This window comes from Schistocerca gregaria, chromosome 9 (assembly GCF_023897955.1).
Source record: "Schistocerca gregaria isolate iqSchGreg1 chromosome 9, iqSchGreg1.2, whole genome shotgun sequence".
Classification (NCBI taxonomy): Eukaryota; Metazoa; Arthropoda; class Insecta; order Orthoptera; family Acrididae; genus Schistocerca; species Schistocerca gregaria.
In genome coordinates this window covers 3,566,942-3,583,050 of record NC_064928.1, presented here as the reverse complement: position 1 = coordinate 3,583,050, position 16,109 = coordinate 3,566,942, and the positions used below count along the sequence as shown (strand labels likewise).

At 47.0% G+C, this 16,109-nt stretch overlaps 5 non-coding genes across 5 annotated transcripts; all 5 read right to left on the bottom strand.

Annotated features, from left to right (window-relative positions):
- Positions 1-2,496: 2,496 nt before the first annotated feature.
- Positions 2,497-2,569, bottom strand: Trnat-agu (transfer RNA threonine (anticodon AGU)). The gene has a single exon. It is a non-coding gene; the product is annotated as a tRNA-Thr (tRNA).
- Positions 2,570-3,933: 1,364 nt separating this feature from the next.
- On the bottom strand, positions 3,934-4,006 carry Trnat-agu (transfer RNA threonine (anticodon AGU)). Its single transcript has one exon. It is a non-coding gene; the product is annotated as a tRNA-Thr (tRNA).
- Positions 4,007-5,387: 1,381 nt separating this feature from the next.
- Positions 5,388-5,460, bottom strand: Trnat-agu (transfer RNA threonine (anticodon AGU)). The gene has a single exon. It is a non-coding gene; the product is annotated as a tRNA-Thr (tRNA).
- Positions 5,461-12,616: 7,156 nt separating this feature from the next.
- Trnat-agu (transfer RNA threonine (anticodon AGU)) lies at positions 12,617-12,689 on the bottom strand. The gene has a single exon. It is a non-coding gene; the product is annotated as a tRNA-Thr (tRNA).
- Positions 12,690-15,517: 2,828 nt separating this feature from the next.
- Trnat-agu (transfer RNA threonine (anticodon AGU)) lies at positions 15,518-15,590 on the bottom strand. The gene has a single exon. It is a non-coding gene; the product is annotated as a tRNA-Thr (tRNA).
- Between the last annotated feature and the right edge of the window lie 519 nt (positions 15,591-16,109).

Here is a 16,109-nt window from a genome sequence, read left to right as displayed (position 1 = left end):
TATACATCATATCAGTCTGTGACGCTGGCTTTGCAACATCTTGCGTGCCTTTAGGTTCGCCGCGACCAACACTTACCATGCACTGACCACAAAAAAAGGAGGCGCCGCGGCTTGAACCCTGGGCCTTTCACATGCCAAGCGAACGCTCTACCAACTGAGCTACGCCCCATGCACGAGCAAACTGCGCTATTCCCCATTGTTTGCGACTCAGATGCGCACGGACACGATGGTTGGTTGGTTTGTAGCGGTGAAGGGAGCAGAGTACAAAGGCGCGGACCCGTTCATATACACAAAAGTTCCAAGTAGTTTCGATGCTCTGGTATTACAAATGCAAATTCCGTCTGTTTTTAACGTCTTAAATTGAAAGAGCCGTCACAAATTGCTCCGTTTTCACTCATTGTAGACAATTATACAGCACCTGAGGTAACAAACACATCTCGAGAACCATTGTGCACTACATTATTTATGCCAACTCAGTGCCTCGCTCTTTACTACTGTGTACCAATCTTGTCGTCCAACTGCAAAACACTGGGCCACAACAAGTTTCCGCGTCTCCATTGCACTGCGCATACTACGAAACGCTCCCCAAACTTGGCACTCACCCTCGCAGCCGACTTTTCCGACTTTCCACGACGCTCACGCAACGCTCACGCTAGTGACAGCATTATTTATAGTTCGACGTCGCGCCAAAGCGAATGAGCACAATTCGCCTACGGCTTAGGCCGCCCTCCTAGTGTGGCTGCTCGGTGTCTGCAGGCAGCGAGGGTCTGCAAGCTTCCTGTGTTCGCACCTATGTCACCTGTGCTTGCTTGTCAGAGACAGACTATCGCAAAACATACAACTCACTCCATGAATTGATTGCTACGGCATCTGTTATCAGCAGTCACAACTAACAACACCAGGAGCAGCTGACTGCACGCAAAGAATAGGAATGTGCAGTGGGATTTACGTGAACTCGGCGCAAGCTTGTATCTTCCTAGACACATCTGCTGGCTGTGAAGTATTCCACTTGCATATCAAGGTGCGCATGTAGGTGTGTTAAAAATCCTGCAGGCACTGGGTATTGATCCCAGTACCTCTCGCATACTAAACGAGATACCATCTGAGCTACGCCCGCCCCCCCGAAGACTAGTGGTGCTACATACAGCCATATAGACGACACAGACCCTTGCACTCCCATTATTCAGCAGACAAACACTACTCTCTATGTATCCGTTAGGGTGTCTTTCAGGTTTCGTGCATTCTGTATCGAATCGTAGTTGCCAAAATGAAAGTGGCACGTATAACGTCGAAAATAGAATTCGGACACCGCTCTGAGTAAGACCAACGTGTTGTCCACCCTCTAGACTTCAATGAGGTTAAGCCGCGATACCTAAGACAGATCTGCACTCGATGACACCTCGATAACAGCCGGTCCCCACACTTACATCTTGCTCTCCTTACGTCAGTATACATCATATCAGTCTGTGACGCTGGCTTTGCAACATCTTGCGTGCCTTTAGGTTCGCCGCGACCAACACTTACCATGCACTGACCACAAAAAATGGAGGCGCCGCGGCTTGAACCCTGGGCCTTTCACATGCCAAGCGAACGCTCTACCAACTGAGCTACGCCCCATGCACGAGCGAACTGCGCTATTCCCCATTGTTTGCGACTCAGATGCGCACGGACACGATGGTTGGTTGGTTTGTAGCGGTGAAGGGAGCAGAGTACAAAGGCGCGGACCCGTTCATATACACAAAAGTTCCAAGTAGTTTCGATGCTCTGGTATTACAAATGCAAATTCCGTCTGTTTTTAACGTCTTAAATTGAAAGAGCCGTCACAAATTGCTCCGTTTTCACTCATTGTAGACAATTATACAGCACCTGAGGTAACAAACACATCTCGAGAACCATTGTGCACTACATTATTTATGCCAACTCAGTGCCTCGCTCTTTACTACTGTGTACCAATCTTGTCGTCCAACTGCAAAACACTGGGCCACAACAAGTTTCCGCGTCTCCATTGCACTGCGCATACTACGAAACGCTCCCCAAACTTGGCACTCACCCTCGCAGCCGACTTTTCCGACTTTCCACGACGCTCACGCAACGCTCACGCTAGTGACAGCATTATTTATAGTTCGACGTCGCGCCAAAGCGAATGAGCACAATTCGCCTACGGCTTAGGCCGCCCTCCTAGTGTGGCTGCTCGGTGTCTGCAGGCAGCGAGGGTCTGCAAGCTTCCTGTGTTCGCACCTATGTCACCTGTGCTTGCTTGTCAGAGACAGACTATCGCAAAACATACAACTCACTCCATGAATTGATTGCTACGGCATCTGTTATCAGCAGTCACAACTAACAACACCAGGAGCAGCTGACTGCACGCAAAGAATAGGAATGTGCAGTGGGATTTACGTGAACTCGGCGCAAGCTTGTATCTTCCTAGACACATCTGCTGGCTGTGAAGTATTCCACTTGCATATCAAGGTGCGCATGTAGGTGTGTTAAAAATCCTGCAGGCACTGGGTATTGATCCCAGTACCTCTCGCATACTAAGCGAGCACTCTACCATCTGAGCTACGCCAGCCCCCCCGAAGACGAGTGGTGCTACATACAGCCATATAGACGACACAGACCCTTGCACTCCCATTATTCAGCAGACAAACACTACTCTCTATGTATCCGTTAGGGTGTCTTTCAGGTTTCGTGCATTCTGTATCGAATCGTAGTTGCCAAAATGAAAGTGGCACGTATAACGTCGAAAATAGAATTCGGACACCGCTCTGAGTAAGACCAACGTGTTGTCCACCCTCTAGACTTCAATGAGGTTAAGCCGCGATACCTAAGACAGATCTGCACACGATGACACCTCGATAACAGCCGGTACCCACACTTACATCTTGCTCTCCTTACGTCAGTATACATCATATCAGTCTGTGACGCTGGCTTTGCAACATCTTGCGTGCCTTTAGGTTCGCCGCGACCAACACTTACCATGCACTGACCACAAAAAATGGAGGCGCCGCGGCTTGAACCCTGGACATTTCACATGCCAAGCGAACGCTCTACCAACTGAGCTACGCCCCATGCACGAGCAAACTGCGCTATTCCCCATTGTTTGCGACTCAGATGCGCACGGACACGATGGTTGGTTGGTTTGTAGCGGTGAAGGGAGCAGAGTACAAAGGCGCGGACCCGTTCATATACACAAAAGTTCCAAGTAGTTTCGATGCTCTGGTATTACAAATGCAAATTCCGTCTGTTTTTAACGTCTTAAATTGAAAGAGCCGTCACAAATTGCTCCGTTTTCACTCATTGTAGACAATTATACAGCACCTGAGGTAACAAACACATCTCGAGAACCATTGTGCACTACATTATTTATGCCAACTCAGTGCCTCGCTCTTTACTACTGTGTACCAATCTTGTCGTCCAACTGCAAAACACTGGGCCACAACAAGTTTCCGCGTCTCCATTGCACTGCGCATACTACGAAACGCTCCCCAAACTTGGCACTCACCCTCGCAGCCGACTTTTCCGACTTTCCACGACGCTCACGCAACGCTCACGCTAGTGACAGCATTATTTATAGTTCGACGTCGCGCCAAAGCGAATGAGCACAATTCGCCTACGGCTTAGGCCGCCCTCCTAGTGTGGCTGCTCGGTGTCTGCAGGCAGCGAGGGTCTGCAAGCTTCCTGTGTTCGCACCTATGTCACCTGTGCTTGCTTGTCAGAGACATACAACTCACTCCATGAATTGATTGCTACGGCATCTGTTATCAGCAGTCACAACTAACAACACCAGGAGCAGCTGACTGCACGCAAAGAATAGGAATGTGCAGTGGGATTTACGTGAACTCGGCGCAAGCTTGTATCTTCCTAGACACATCTGCTGGCTGTGAAGTATTCCACTTGCATATCAAGGTGCGCATGTAGGTGTGTTAAAAATCCTGCAGGCACTGGGTATTGATCCCAGTACCTCTCGCATACTAAGCGAGCACTCTACCATCTGAGCTACGCCCGCCCCCCCCCGAAGACTAGTGGTGCTACATACAGCCATATAGACGACACAGACCCTTGCACTCCCATTATTCAGCAGACAAACACTACTCTCTATGTATCCGTTAGGGTGTCTTTCAGGTTTCGTGCATTCTGTATCGAATCGTAGTTGCCAAAATGAAAGTGGCACGTATAACGTCGAAAATAGAATTCGGACACCGCTCTGAGTAAGACCAACGTGTTGTCCACCCTCTAGACTTCAATGAGGTTAAGCCGCGATACCTAAGACAGATCTGCACTCGATGACACCTCGATAACAGCCGGTCCCCACACTTACATCTTGCTCTCCTTACGTCAGTATACATCATATCAGTCTGTGACGCTGGCTTTGCAACATCTTGCGTGCCTTTAGGTTCGCCGCGACCAACACTTACCATGCACTGACCACAAAAAATGGAGGCGCCGCGCCTTGAACCCTGGACCTTTCACATGCCAAGCGAACGCTCTACCAACTGAGCTACGCCCCATGCACGAGCAAACTGCGCTATTCCCCATTGTTTGCGACTCAGATGCGCACGGACACGATGGTTGGTTGGTTTGTAGCGGTGAAGGGAGCAGAGTACAAAGGCGCGGACCCGTTCATATACACAAAAGTTCCAAGTAGTTTCGATGCTCTGGTATTACAAATGCAAATTCCGTCTGTTTTTAACGTCTTAAATTGAAAGAGCCGTCACAAATTGCTCCGTTTTCACTCATTGTAGACAATTATACAGCACCTGAGGTAACAAACACATCTCGAGAACCATTGTGCACTACATTATTTATGCCAACTCAGTGCCTCGCTCTTTACTACTGTGTACCAATCTTGTCGTCCAACTGCAAAACACTGGGCCACAACAAGTTTCCGCGTCTCCATTGCACTGCGCATACTACGAAACGCTCCCCAAACTTGGCACTCACCCTCGCAGCCGACTTTTCCGACTTTCCACGACGCTCACGCAACGCTCACGCTAGTGACAGCATTATTTATAGTTCGACGTCGCGCCAAAGCGAATGAGCACAATTCGCCTACGGCTTAGGCCGCCCTCCTAGTGTGGCTGCTCGGTGTCTGCAGGCAGCGAGGGTCTGCAAGCTTCCTGTGTTCGCACCTATGTCACCTGTGCTTGCTTGTCAGAGACAGACTATCGCAAAACATACAACTCACTCCATGAATTGATTGCTACGGCATCTGTTATCAGCAGTCACAACTAACAACACCAGGAGCAGCTGACTGCACGCAAAGAATAGGAATGTGCAGTGGGATTTACGTGAACTCGGCGCAAGCTTGTATCTTCCTAGACACATCTGCTGGCTGTGAAGTATTCCACTTGCATATCAAGGTGCGCATGTAGGTGTGTTAAAAATCCTGCAGGCACTGGGTATTGATCCCAGTACCTCTCGCATACTAAGCGAGCGCTCTACCATCTGAGCTACGCCCGCCCCCCCGAAGACTAATGGTGCTACATACAGCCATATAGACGACACAGACCCTTGCACTCCCATTATTCAGCAGACAAACACTACTCTCTATGTATCCGTTAGGGTGTCTTTCAGGTTTCGTGCATTCTGTATCGAATCGTAGTTGCCAAAATGAAAGTGGCACGTATAACGTCGAAAATAGAATTCGGACACCGCTCTGAGTAAGACCAACGTGTTGTCCACCCTCTAGACTTCAATGAGGTTAAGCCGCGATACCTAAGACAGATCTGCACTCGATGACACCTCGATAACAGCCGGTCCCCACACTTACATCTTGCTCTCCTTACGTCAGTACACATCATATCAGTCTGTGACGCTGGCTTTGCAACATCTTGCGTGCCTTTAGGTTCGCCGCGACCAACACTTACCATGCACTGACCACAAAAAATGGAGGCGCCGCGGCTTGAACCCTGGACATTTCACATGCCAAGCGAACGCTCTACCAACTTTTTTTTTTTTTTTTTTCTTTTTTTTTTTTCTCATCCACTGCTTCTCGGCAACCTAGCATACTTCTTTGTAATATATAATAAAGTTGTGGGAAGTAGTGGACCCTGAACCTGTATTTTTTTTTTTAATTTCTGTTTAGTTTTTTTATTGTTATTATTATTATTTTTGTTTGTTTGTTATTTTTTTATTGTAAAAGAAAAATCTTCATGGAATGAGAAGAAGGAATTTTATGTTAAGGCACTAATTCCATAGCCTCCTTTCCTTCTTGAGAATAATAATAATAAAAAAAAAGTATGTTCCCTTCCATGGAAACAAATGAGACTTCCTTCTCAGTCATAAAATGAATGTATAAGAAAACAAATTATCTTTAACTCTGCGATACTGGCTTTCGGCTTCGGCTTCTTCTGTGCAATAAACAAAATAGCCCTCTTTGCCAGCAGAAGATAAGTGATTGTAATATGAAACTGTAAAAGTGTACTTCTCCCCAATTGTTTTTGTTTAAGCGTCGTTTCGCTTAAATAAACGATTTTTGTTTATCTCGTTGGCTTGTCAACCAATGCCCAGTCGCTCGAATACAATTTTAAGCATATTGCCGTAGTTTTTCTTGTGGTCTTTATATTTCAGGGCGTTATAAAAAGCACACTTCAAGTACACGTAAAAATCAGTGGAATTGTCATTTCCCAGGTGATTAATTACGTAATTCACATAGTGTCCCATTAACCAATGGACCGAGTTGTTTTTTGCTGCTGGAAAATAGCAAGTCTGAGGCCTGAGGAATGTAACAGGGGGAAAATTTTCCACCGAAGATCTCGTAAGAAAAGCCAGTTGTTCCCTAATCCAATTACAGAGTTGTAGATTGCCACCGCACGTGAATCTGTGCACTAACGTGTCGATCAATTTACATTTGAGACATAGGTTCGTGTCGCTAACGCCGATTGCATGTAACCTTTCATTGGTGCTTACGGTCTCATTCACTGTTTTATACCACGCTGACTTGACGTCCGATGGTAGACCACGCATATTAATATTTTTCCATATGGCGTCCCAATCAGTGTGTGGGTATTTACTTTCCAATTTGTTTCTCCCCTCCATTTTCTTTCGATGGGACAGAATATCGCGGGCCGTGATCCGTCGTGAGTTGATGATGACACCGCCGAGATAGCTGAATTCCACAAAATATACACGAACGTACTGGAGCCGGTTATTTATTTTTTGCACATTCACCGGCGCCTGTAAACTGGCAGGCCTGACAACTTCAAATAATTTAGTTGTAATGCTAGCAGCGTGGTCGCTAAGGATAGTGGCGGTCCTTTTTATAAAAAGCGCAGACGCCTTATTTCTGATGTCAACTAACCCCAAACCTCCATTCCTGGGATCTAAGGTCGCAGTTTTTGCGTCGACTCTGAATATATCCCCTCTCCAAAGATAGCTGGCAATGGTAGACATTATCTTTTTTCCAATCATTTTCGGTAGTGGGAAGATCTGTGCTATAAAGTAACTCCTGGAGAGAATGCAGTGGTTAATGAAAATCACCCTCTGAACTTGGTTCAAGTTACGGTGGAGGTTTTCTCTTGTTGTTCCAAGAAGTTGTCCCGACGCATTTCTCCAATTGATAGCTGCCATTTTTAACGGACAAGGTGTCAGTGTTATTCCTAGTGCTTTGCATTGGGTGACCATTGTGGCCCAGGCTAAGGTGGTATGTTGAAAACCCCGCAGGTTTAGGAGTTTGCTTTTGTTTGCGTTGACACCTGCTCCGGAGACTCTACAGTACTTTTTAATTAGCGTTTCCAATTTCAAAATGTCGTCGGGATTTCGCAGGACGACTCCGACATCATCGGCATAGGCGTTTATGACTGTTCGGTGACCAGATAATGTGATGCCAGTTAGAGTGGCATGAACACTGCGGAGGAAAGGTTCTAATGAAAGCACGAATAGGAACATGGAGAGGGGGCTTCCTTGAGGAACGCCGCGCCTGATCTGAATCTGCTTTGTCCTCTGGCAGTTAACTGATATACAAGCGCTGATGCCTGTTGCAACATTGCTGATCACACTTACGACTCGCTCATTAAAACCTATTTTGTTCAGTGTGGCACTAAGGAATCTATGATCCACACGATCAAATGCTTTCTGGAAGTCAATAAACATGATAGCACATTTTATGGTGGTCACAGCAGTGATGGCAATTATATCTCTATATTCAGCTATGCTTTTGAAAATGCTCTTGGTAGGCACACAGGACTGGTATGGACTTACTATCTTTTTGGCCAACTGAGAGAGTCTGTTGTTTAAAATTCTGCCGATGATTTTATAATCAGAGTTTAACAGGGAGATAGGACGAAAGTTGTTGAGGTTTCTTTTTGCAGCATTTTTTGGGATTAGTACTATTGTGCTCTCTTTAAAAACAGCAGGTAAATGCTTTCCCTGAAGCACCTCGTTCGTCATTCGGGTAAACATGTCACCAATCAGTGGCCAGTATCGTTTATAAAATTCAACAGGCAAACCATCCGGTCCCGGCGATTTCCTCAGAGGAGATTTGCAGATGATTCTGTGGATATCTTCGTTAGTACACTCAACGAGAAGGTCTTCGTTTTCCTCGTCCGAGACCTGTGGAGCTATGTAACTAAGGAACTCATCGAAGGACTCTTCACATACCGGGTTGGCAGTGTATAGGTCTTCGTAATATGTGTGCACTGCATTGACGATGTCTCTCTGAGTCGTGAGTGTCTCGCCAGTTTCAGACTGAAGTCCATCAATGAAGGTGCGTCTCCTGTTTCTTTCGTGCTTCAGTAGATGGTACAAGGAAGCATGTTCATCCTCCACGACTGTCTTAGCCTTGGATTTTAATTTCAGACCCTCCATCTGCTGTCTTTTAAGACTGAGCAATTTGGCCTTAGTTTGCTTGATATCTGCCAGACGGACGTTGGAAGTGTTTGCCTGCTCATATAAATTTCGCAGCATGGTATAATAAAATTCGATGGAATTTTTCAAGTCTTTTGATCGTTGTACACTATACTGGATGAGAACTTTTCTCAGTTTAGGCTTTGCCCTGTTGCACCACCAGTCTAGTACTGAGACGTGTCTGTCTGCAGAGCGGAGGCACAATGCCCACGCTTCTGTCAAACTTTCTTCTAATCCGTCGTCCTGCATCAGTGACGTATTAAGGTGCCATGAACTTCTAAAACGGCGAGTGGGTTGCGCAGTAAGGTTGATGGAAGCTAGCACGGAGCTATGATCAGAAAAGTAAACTGGAATCGTCTCTGCTTTAATGAAGGAGCTAACTAGACTATGCGATATGTAGAGTCTGTCGATCCTGCTACGTGAGTGAGGACCTAGGAATGTAAATGCCACAAAAGTGGGATACATTATTTCCCAAGCATCTTTAAGCTGTAAAACAGTGACGAAACGCTTCAGTTCACTGCAGTTATTAAAATTCGGAACCTGGTCTTTCTTATTTATCACACAATTAAAATCACCGCCTATTATAAGATCTTTTGGGTTTTTCCGTAATAAATAAATGATTTCTTCTTTGTAGAACTGTGCTCTTTCCATTCTATTGGATGTGCCAGAAGGGGCATACAGATTGATATGGGTAGAACCAAAGACTTTTATACCTATCGCTCTGCCGGAGTCCAACCTCTCGATATCCGAGACAGGAATCCCCTCCCTGACTAAAATTGCTGTACCGACGTTGGTGTCAAGTGAGACATTTAAAATCGCCAAATATCCAGGCACTGTAAGATTAGTCAGCACTACTTCCTGTAGGAAAGCAATGTCCGTCCCTGACTCATATAAATAATCCTTGAGCGCTGTAACTTTAGTCACGGATGTAATCCTGTTAATATTGATAGTCGTAATTGTATATGCCTGGGACATTTAGTTTGCATAAAAAGTAAATAAGTGATTAAAAAGATAACAAAATATTAATAAAAAAAAAAAGAGATGTGCAGCTCCTAGAAGGGAGAAACGACTCTGCTTAAACAAACCTCTAAAAGAATAGTCAGTATTTGAAGCTCGGTAAACACTTCACCTGGTTCCTCTGAAATATGACTAAGACAGTAGTACAATTAGAAATGAAACTGGATCAACAAAATCCCTTTTTTTTTTTTCATCTTACAGCCTCATTTTGGTGCAGGATTCCGAACATCTCGGGTTTTAGTTTTACCGAGGGGCTTTGCATCACTAATGTCACTTGAAGGTACCTCCTTAGGTCTTTCCGTGATGATTTCATACAAGACGTTCTTGGCCGTCGCTTCCTCTTGTGCTGGTTGTTGTTTGCTTTGGTTACGGGAAGCTTTGAGAGTAGGTAGCGGTTTGAGTCGGCGTCTTCGGACATCTTGGTTCAACGCGCCGTCATTCGGATTGTCTATCTTTACCACCGTTGTGACCGAAGCTGCCTCAACAGCGTCCTTTTTACGAGTGCCATTTCCTTGTTCTTCCGTCACTAGCTCCAGAGCACTGACTGAGTCGGCGGTTTGTGGGTCTGTAAGTGCTTGAGTTGGGTTCCGCTCCGTCACCTCTTGTGCTTCGGAGTGCGCCTCTTCCGTCTCCGCGACAATCGTTACTGCGTCCCCTCCGTGGACCGTTTGTACCTGTTCAGCCGCCGACAGCGGCCGGGTTGCCTCAGCGGCTGTCGTCACGTCAATACATGTACTGTTTGTTTCCTCGAGCACATCCGCATTACACTGCTTCTGCTTGCGGGTGGAAGGCGAATTACGGGCGGACTCGCCGTCCGAGCCGTCATCGGTCGTTTCCAACGGTCGCTTCTTATTCTGGAGATCGCAATCGGGAACAGAAGGGTGTGATGTAATGACGCTCAGGGGAGGGAACTCCGTAGTAGTTATGGCGGGCACTGCAGAAGTACATGCACCACTGTCGTTAACCGAAAGAAGGGAAGTGCTATTTGGTAAGACATCGCTGAGGGTCAGTTTTTGACGCTGTGTTAGATTGTTCCTAAGAACAAAAACACGGCGCGGACAATCTTGTCGGAAATGACCTGTCTCATTGCAAATATTGCACGTGCGCTCCTGACCAGAATACACAACATGTGCTTTATGGCCTGCAACGGATATATGGGACGGAATGTTGGCTTTCACCTCCATTTCAACGGATCTAATGCCATTAAAACACTGTATCTTGTATAGCTTCGACCATCTTTCGTTATAGATAGATTTAACTTCGCCATATTTAGATAGAGCGTCCTTGATCAACTGATTATCAATTTCAATTGGAACATTCAAAATCCTGACATTGGTGTACATGATATCAGCTTTTCGTACAGAGACATTACTTTTTGAACCGTCTCGATGAACAAATTCGACGGAATTACCCCATTTTGCAAGCAACTTATCGACTGTCACTGAGTTCAGAAATTTAACAAAAACACAGTATTTTTCAGCATCTAATTGCGTGGTATGAACAGAGTCAGAATTAATACCGATTACCTCAGTCAGCCAATCGTGGATTTCCAGCGCAGTGGGTTGGACCGGCCGTGTTCCTTTCTCGAACGAGAAGACTAAAGTATTCTTCCTGACGGTGTCAGACATGGTCGTCGGTGCCGACGAAATTCCGGCAACAACCGAAATTGCGGCGAAGCACGAAACGTGGAACGGACGAAAGCACTATAAAAACACTTATCAGAGACACCACTCAAAAAATAACAGCGAAAATGTACAGCTAACTTCACGTAAACACCAAACACCGGCGATAGCGCTAACGTACGCGGAGTAAACAACAAGCACGTCCGACCGCGGCGACGGCTAAAGCCAGAATGGGCCAACTGAGCTACGCCCCATGCACGAGCAAACTGCGCTATTCCCCATTGTTTGCGACTCAGATGCGCACGGACACGATGGTTGGTTGGTTTGTAGCGGTGAAGGGAGCAGAGTACAAAGGCGCGGACCCGTTCATATACACAAAAGTTCCAAGTAGTTTCGATGCTCTGGTATTACAAATGCAAATTCCGTCTGTTTTTAACGTCTTAAATTGAAAGAGCCGTCACAAATTGCTCCGTTTTCACTCATTGTAGACAGTTATACAGCACCTGAGGTAACAAACACATCTCGAGAACCATTGTGCACTACATTATTTATGCCAACTCAGTGCCTCGCTCTTTACTACTGTGTACCAATCTTGTCGTCCAACTGCAAAACACTGGGCCACAACAAGTTTCCGCGTCTCCATTGCACTGCGCATACTACGAAACGCTCCCCAAACTTGGCACTCACCCTCGCAGCCGACTTTTCCGACTTTCCACGACGCTCACGCAACGCTCACGCTAGTGACAGCATTATTTATAGTTCGACGTCGCGCCAAAGCGAATGAGCACAATTCGCCTACGGCTTAGGCCGCCCTCCTAGTGTGGCTGCTCGGTGTCTGCAGGCAGCGAGGGTCTGCAAGCTTCCTGTGTTCGCACCTATGTCACCTGTGCTTGCTTGTCAGAGACAGACTATCGCAAAACATACAACTCACTCCATGAATTGATTGCTACGGCATCTGTTATCAGCAGTCACAACTAACAACACCAGGAGCAGCTGACTGCACGCAAAGAATAGGAATGTGCAGTGGGATTTACGTGAACTCGGTGCAAGCTTGTATCTTCCTAGACACATCTGCTGGCTGTGAAGTATTCCACTTGCATATCAAGGTGCGCATGTAGGTGTGTTAAAAATCCTGCAGGCACTGGGTATTGATCCCAGTACCTCTCGCATACTAAGCGAGCGCTCTACCATCTGAGCTACGCCCGCCCCCCCCGAAGACTAATGGTGCTACATGCAGCCATATAGACGACACAGACCCTTGCACTCCCATTATTCAGCAGACAAACACTACTCTCTATGTATCCGTTAGGGTGTCTTTCAGGTTTCGTGCATTCTGTATCGAATCGTAGTTGCCAAAATGAAAGTGGCACGTATAACGTCGAAAATAGAATTCGGACACCGCTCTGAGTAAGACCAACGTGTTGTCCACCCTCTAGACTTCAATGAGGTTAAGCCGCGATACCTAAGACTGATCTGCACTCGATGACACCTCGATAACAGCCGGTCCCCACACTTACATCTTGCTCTCCTTACGTCAGTATACATCATATCAGTCTGTGACGCTGGCTTTGCAACATCTTGCGTGCCTTTAGGTTCGCCGCGACCAACACTTACCATGCACTGACCACAAAAAATGGAGGCGCCGCGGCTTGAACCCTGGACATTTCACATGCCAAGCGAACGCTCTACCAACTGAGCTACGCCCCATGCACGAGCAAACTGCGCTATTCCCCATTGTTTGCGACTCAGATGCGCACGGACACGATGGTTGGTTGGTTTGTAGCGGTGAAGGGAGCAGAGTACAAAGGCGCGGACCCGTTCATATACACAAAAGTTCCAAGTAGTTTCGATGCTCTGGTATTACAAATGCAAATTCCGTCTGTTTTTAACGTCTTAAATTGAAAGAGCCGTCACAAATTGCTCCGTTTTCACTCATTGTAGACAATTATACAGCACCTGAGGTAACAAACACATCTCGAGAACCATTGTGCACTACATTATTTATGCCAACTCAGTGCCTCGCTCTTTACTACTGTGTACCAATCTTGTCGTCCAACTGCAAAACACTGGGCCACAACAAGTTTCCGCGTCTCCATTGCACTGCGCATACTACGAAACGCTCCCCAAACTTGGCACTCACCCTCGCAGCCGACTTTTCCGACTTTCCACGACGCTCACGTAACGCTCACGCTAGTGACAGCATTATTTATAGTTCGACGTCGCGCCAAAGCGAATGAGCACAATTCGCCTACGGCTTAGGCCGCCCTCCTAGTGTGGCTGCTCGGTGTCTGCAGGCAGCGAGGGTCTGCAAGCTTCCTGTGTTCGCACCTATGTCACCTGTGCTTGCTTGTCAGAGACAGACTATCGCAAAACATACAACTCACTCCATGAATTGATTGCTACGGCATCTGTTATCAGCAGTCACAACTAACAACACCAGGAGCAGCTGACTGCACGCAAAGAATAGGAATGTGCAGTGGGATTTACGTGAACTCGGCGCAAGCTTGTATCTTCCTAGACACATCTGCTGGCTGTGAAGTATTCCACTTGCATATCAAGGTGCGCATGTAGGTGTGTTAAAAACCCTGCAGGCACTGGGTATTGATCCCAGTACCTCTCGCATACTAAACGAGATACCATCTGAGCTACGCCCGCCCCCCCGAAGACTAGTGGTGCTACATACAGCCATATAGACGACACAGACCCTTGCACTCCCATTATTCAGCAGACAAACACTACTCTCTATGTATCCGTTAGGGTGTCTTTCAGGTTTCGTGCATTCTGTATCGAATCGTAGTTGCCAAAATGAAAGTGGCACGTATAACGTCGAAAATAGAATTCGGACACCGCTCTGAGTAAGACCAACGTGTTGTCCACCCTCTAGACTTCAATGAGGTTAAGCCGCGATACCTAAGACAGATCTGCACTCGATGACACCTCGATAACAGCCGGTCCCCACACTTACATCTTGCTCTCCTTACGTCAGTATACATCATATCAGTCTGTGACGCTGGCTTTGCAACATCTTGCGTGCCTTTAGGTTCGCCGCGACCAACACTTACCATGCACTGACCACAAAAAATGGAGACGCCGCGGCTTGAACCCTGGACATTTCACATGCCAAGCGAACGCTCTACCAACTGAGCTACGCCCCATGCACGAGCAAACTGCGCTATTCCCCATTGTTTGCGACTCAGATGCGCACGGACACGATGGTTGGTTGGTTTGTAGCGGTGAAGGGAGCAGAGTACAAAGGCGCGGACCCGTTCATATACACAAAAGTTCCAAGTAGTTTCGATGCTCTGGTATTACAAATGCAAATTCCGTCTGTTTTTAACGTCTTAAATTGAAAGAGCCGTCACAAATTGCTCCGTTTTCACTCATTGTAGACAATTATACAGCACCTGAGGTAACAAACACATCTCGAGAACCATTGTGCACTACATTATTTATGCCAACTCAGTGCCTCGCTCTTTACTACTGTGTACCAATCTTGTCGTCCAACTGCAAACCACTGGGCCACAACAAGTTTCCGCGTCTCCATTGCACTGCGCATACTACGAAACGCTCCCCAAACTTGGCACTCACCCTCGCAGCCGACTTTTCCGACTTTCCACGACGCTCACGCAACGCTCACGCTAGTGACAGCATTATTTATAGTTCGACGTCGCGCCAAAGCGAATGAGCACAATTCGCCTACGGCTTAGGCCGCCCTCCTAGTGTGGCTGCTCGGTGTCTGCAGGCAGCGAGGGTCTGCAAGCTTCCTGTGTTCGCACCTATGTCACCTGTGCTTGCTTGTCAGAGACAGACTATCGCAAAACATACAACTCACTCCATGAATTGATTGCTACGGCATCTGTTATCAGCAGTCACAACTAACAACACCAGGAGCAGCTGACTGCACGCAAAGAATAGGAATGTGCAGTGGGATTTACGTGAACTCGGCGCAAGCTTGTATCTTCCTAGACACATCCGCTGGCTGTGAAGTATTCCACTTGCATATCAAGGTGCGCATGTAGGTGTGTTAAAAATCCTGCAGGCACTGGGTATTGATCCCAGTACCTCTCGCATACTAAGCGAGCACTCTACCATCTGAGCTACGCCCGCCCCCCCGAAGACTAGTGGTGCTACATACAGCCATATAGACGACACAGACCCTTGCACTCCCATTATTCAGCAGACAAACACTACTCTCTATGTATCCGTTAGGGTGTCTTTCAGGTTTCGTGCATTCTGTATCGAATCGTAGTTGCCAAAATGAAAGTGGCACGTATAACGTCGAAAATAGAATTCGGACACCGCTCTGAGTAAGACCAACGTGTTGTCCACCCTCTAGACTTCAATGAGGTTAAGCCGCGATACCTAAGACAGATCTACACTCGATGACACCTCGATAACAGCCGGTACCCACACTTACATCTTGCTCTCCTTACGTCAGTATACATCATATCAGTCTGTGACGCTGGCTTTGAAACATCTTGCGTGCCTTTAGGTTCGCCGCGACCAACACTTACCATGCACTGACCACAAAAAATGGAGGCGCCGCGGCTTGAACCCTGGGCCTTTCACATGCCAAGCGAACGCTCTACCAACTGAGCTACGCCCCATGCACGAGAAAACAGCGCT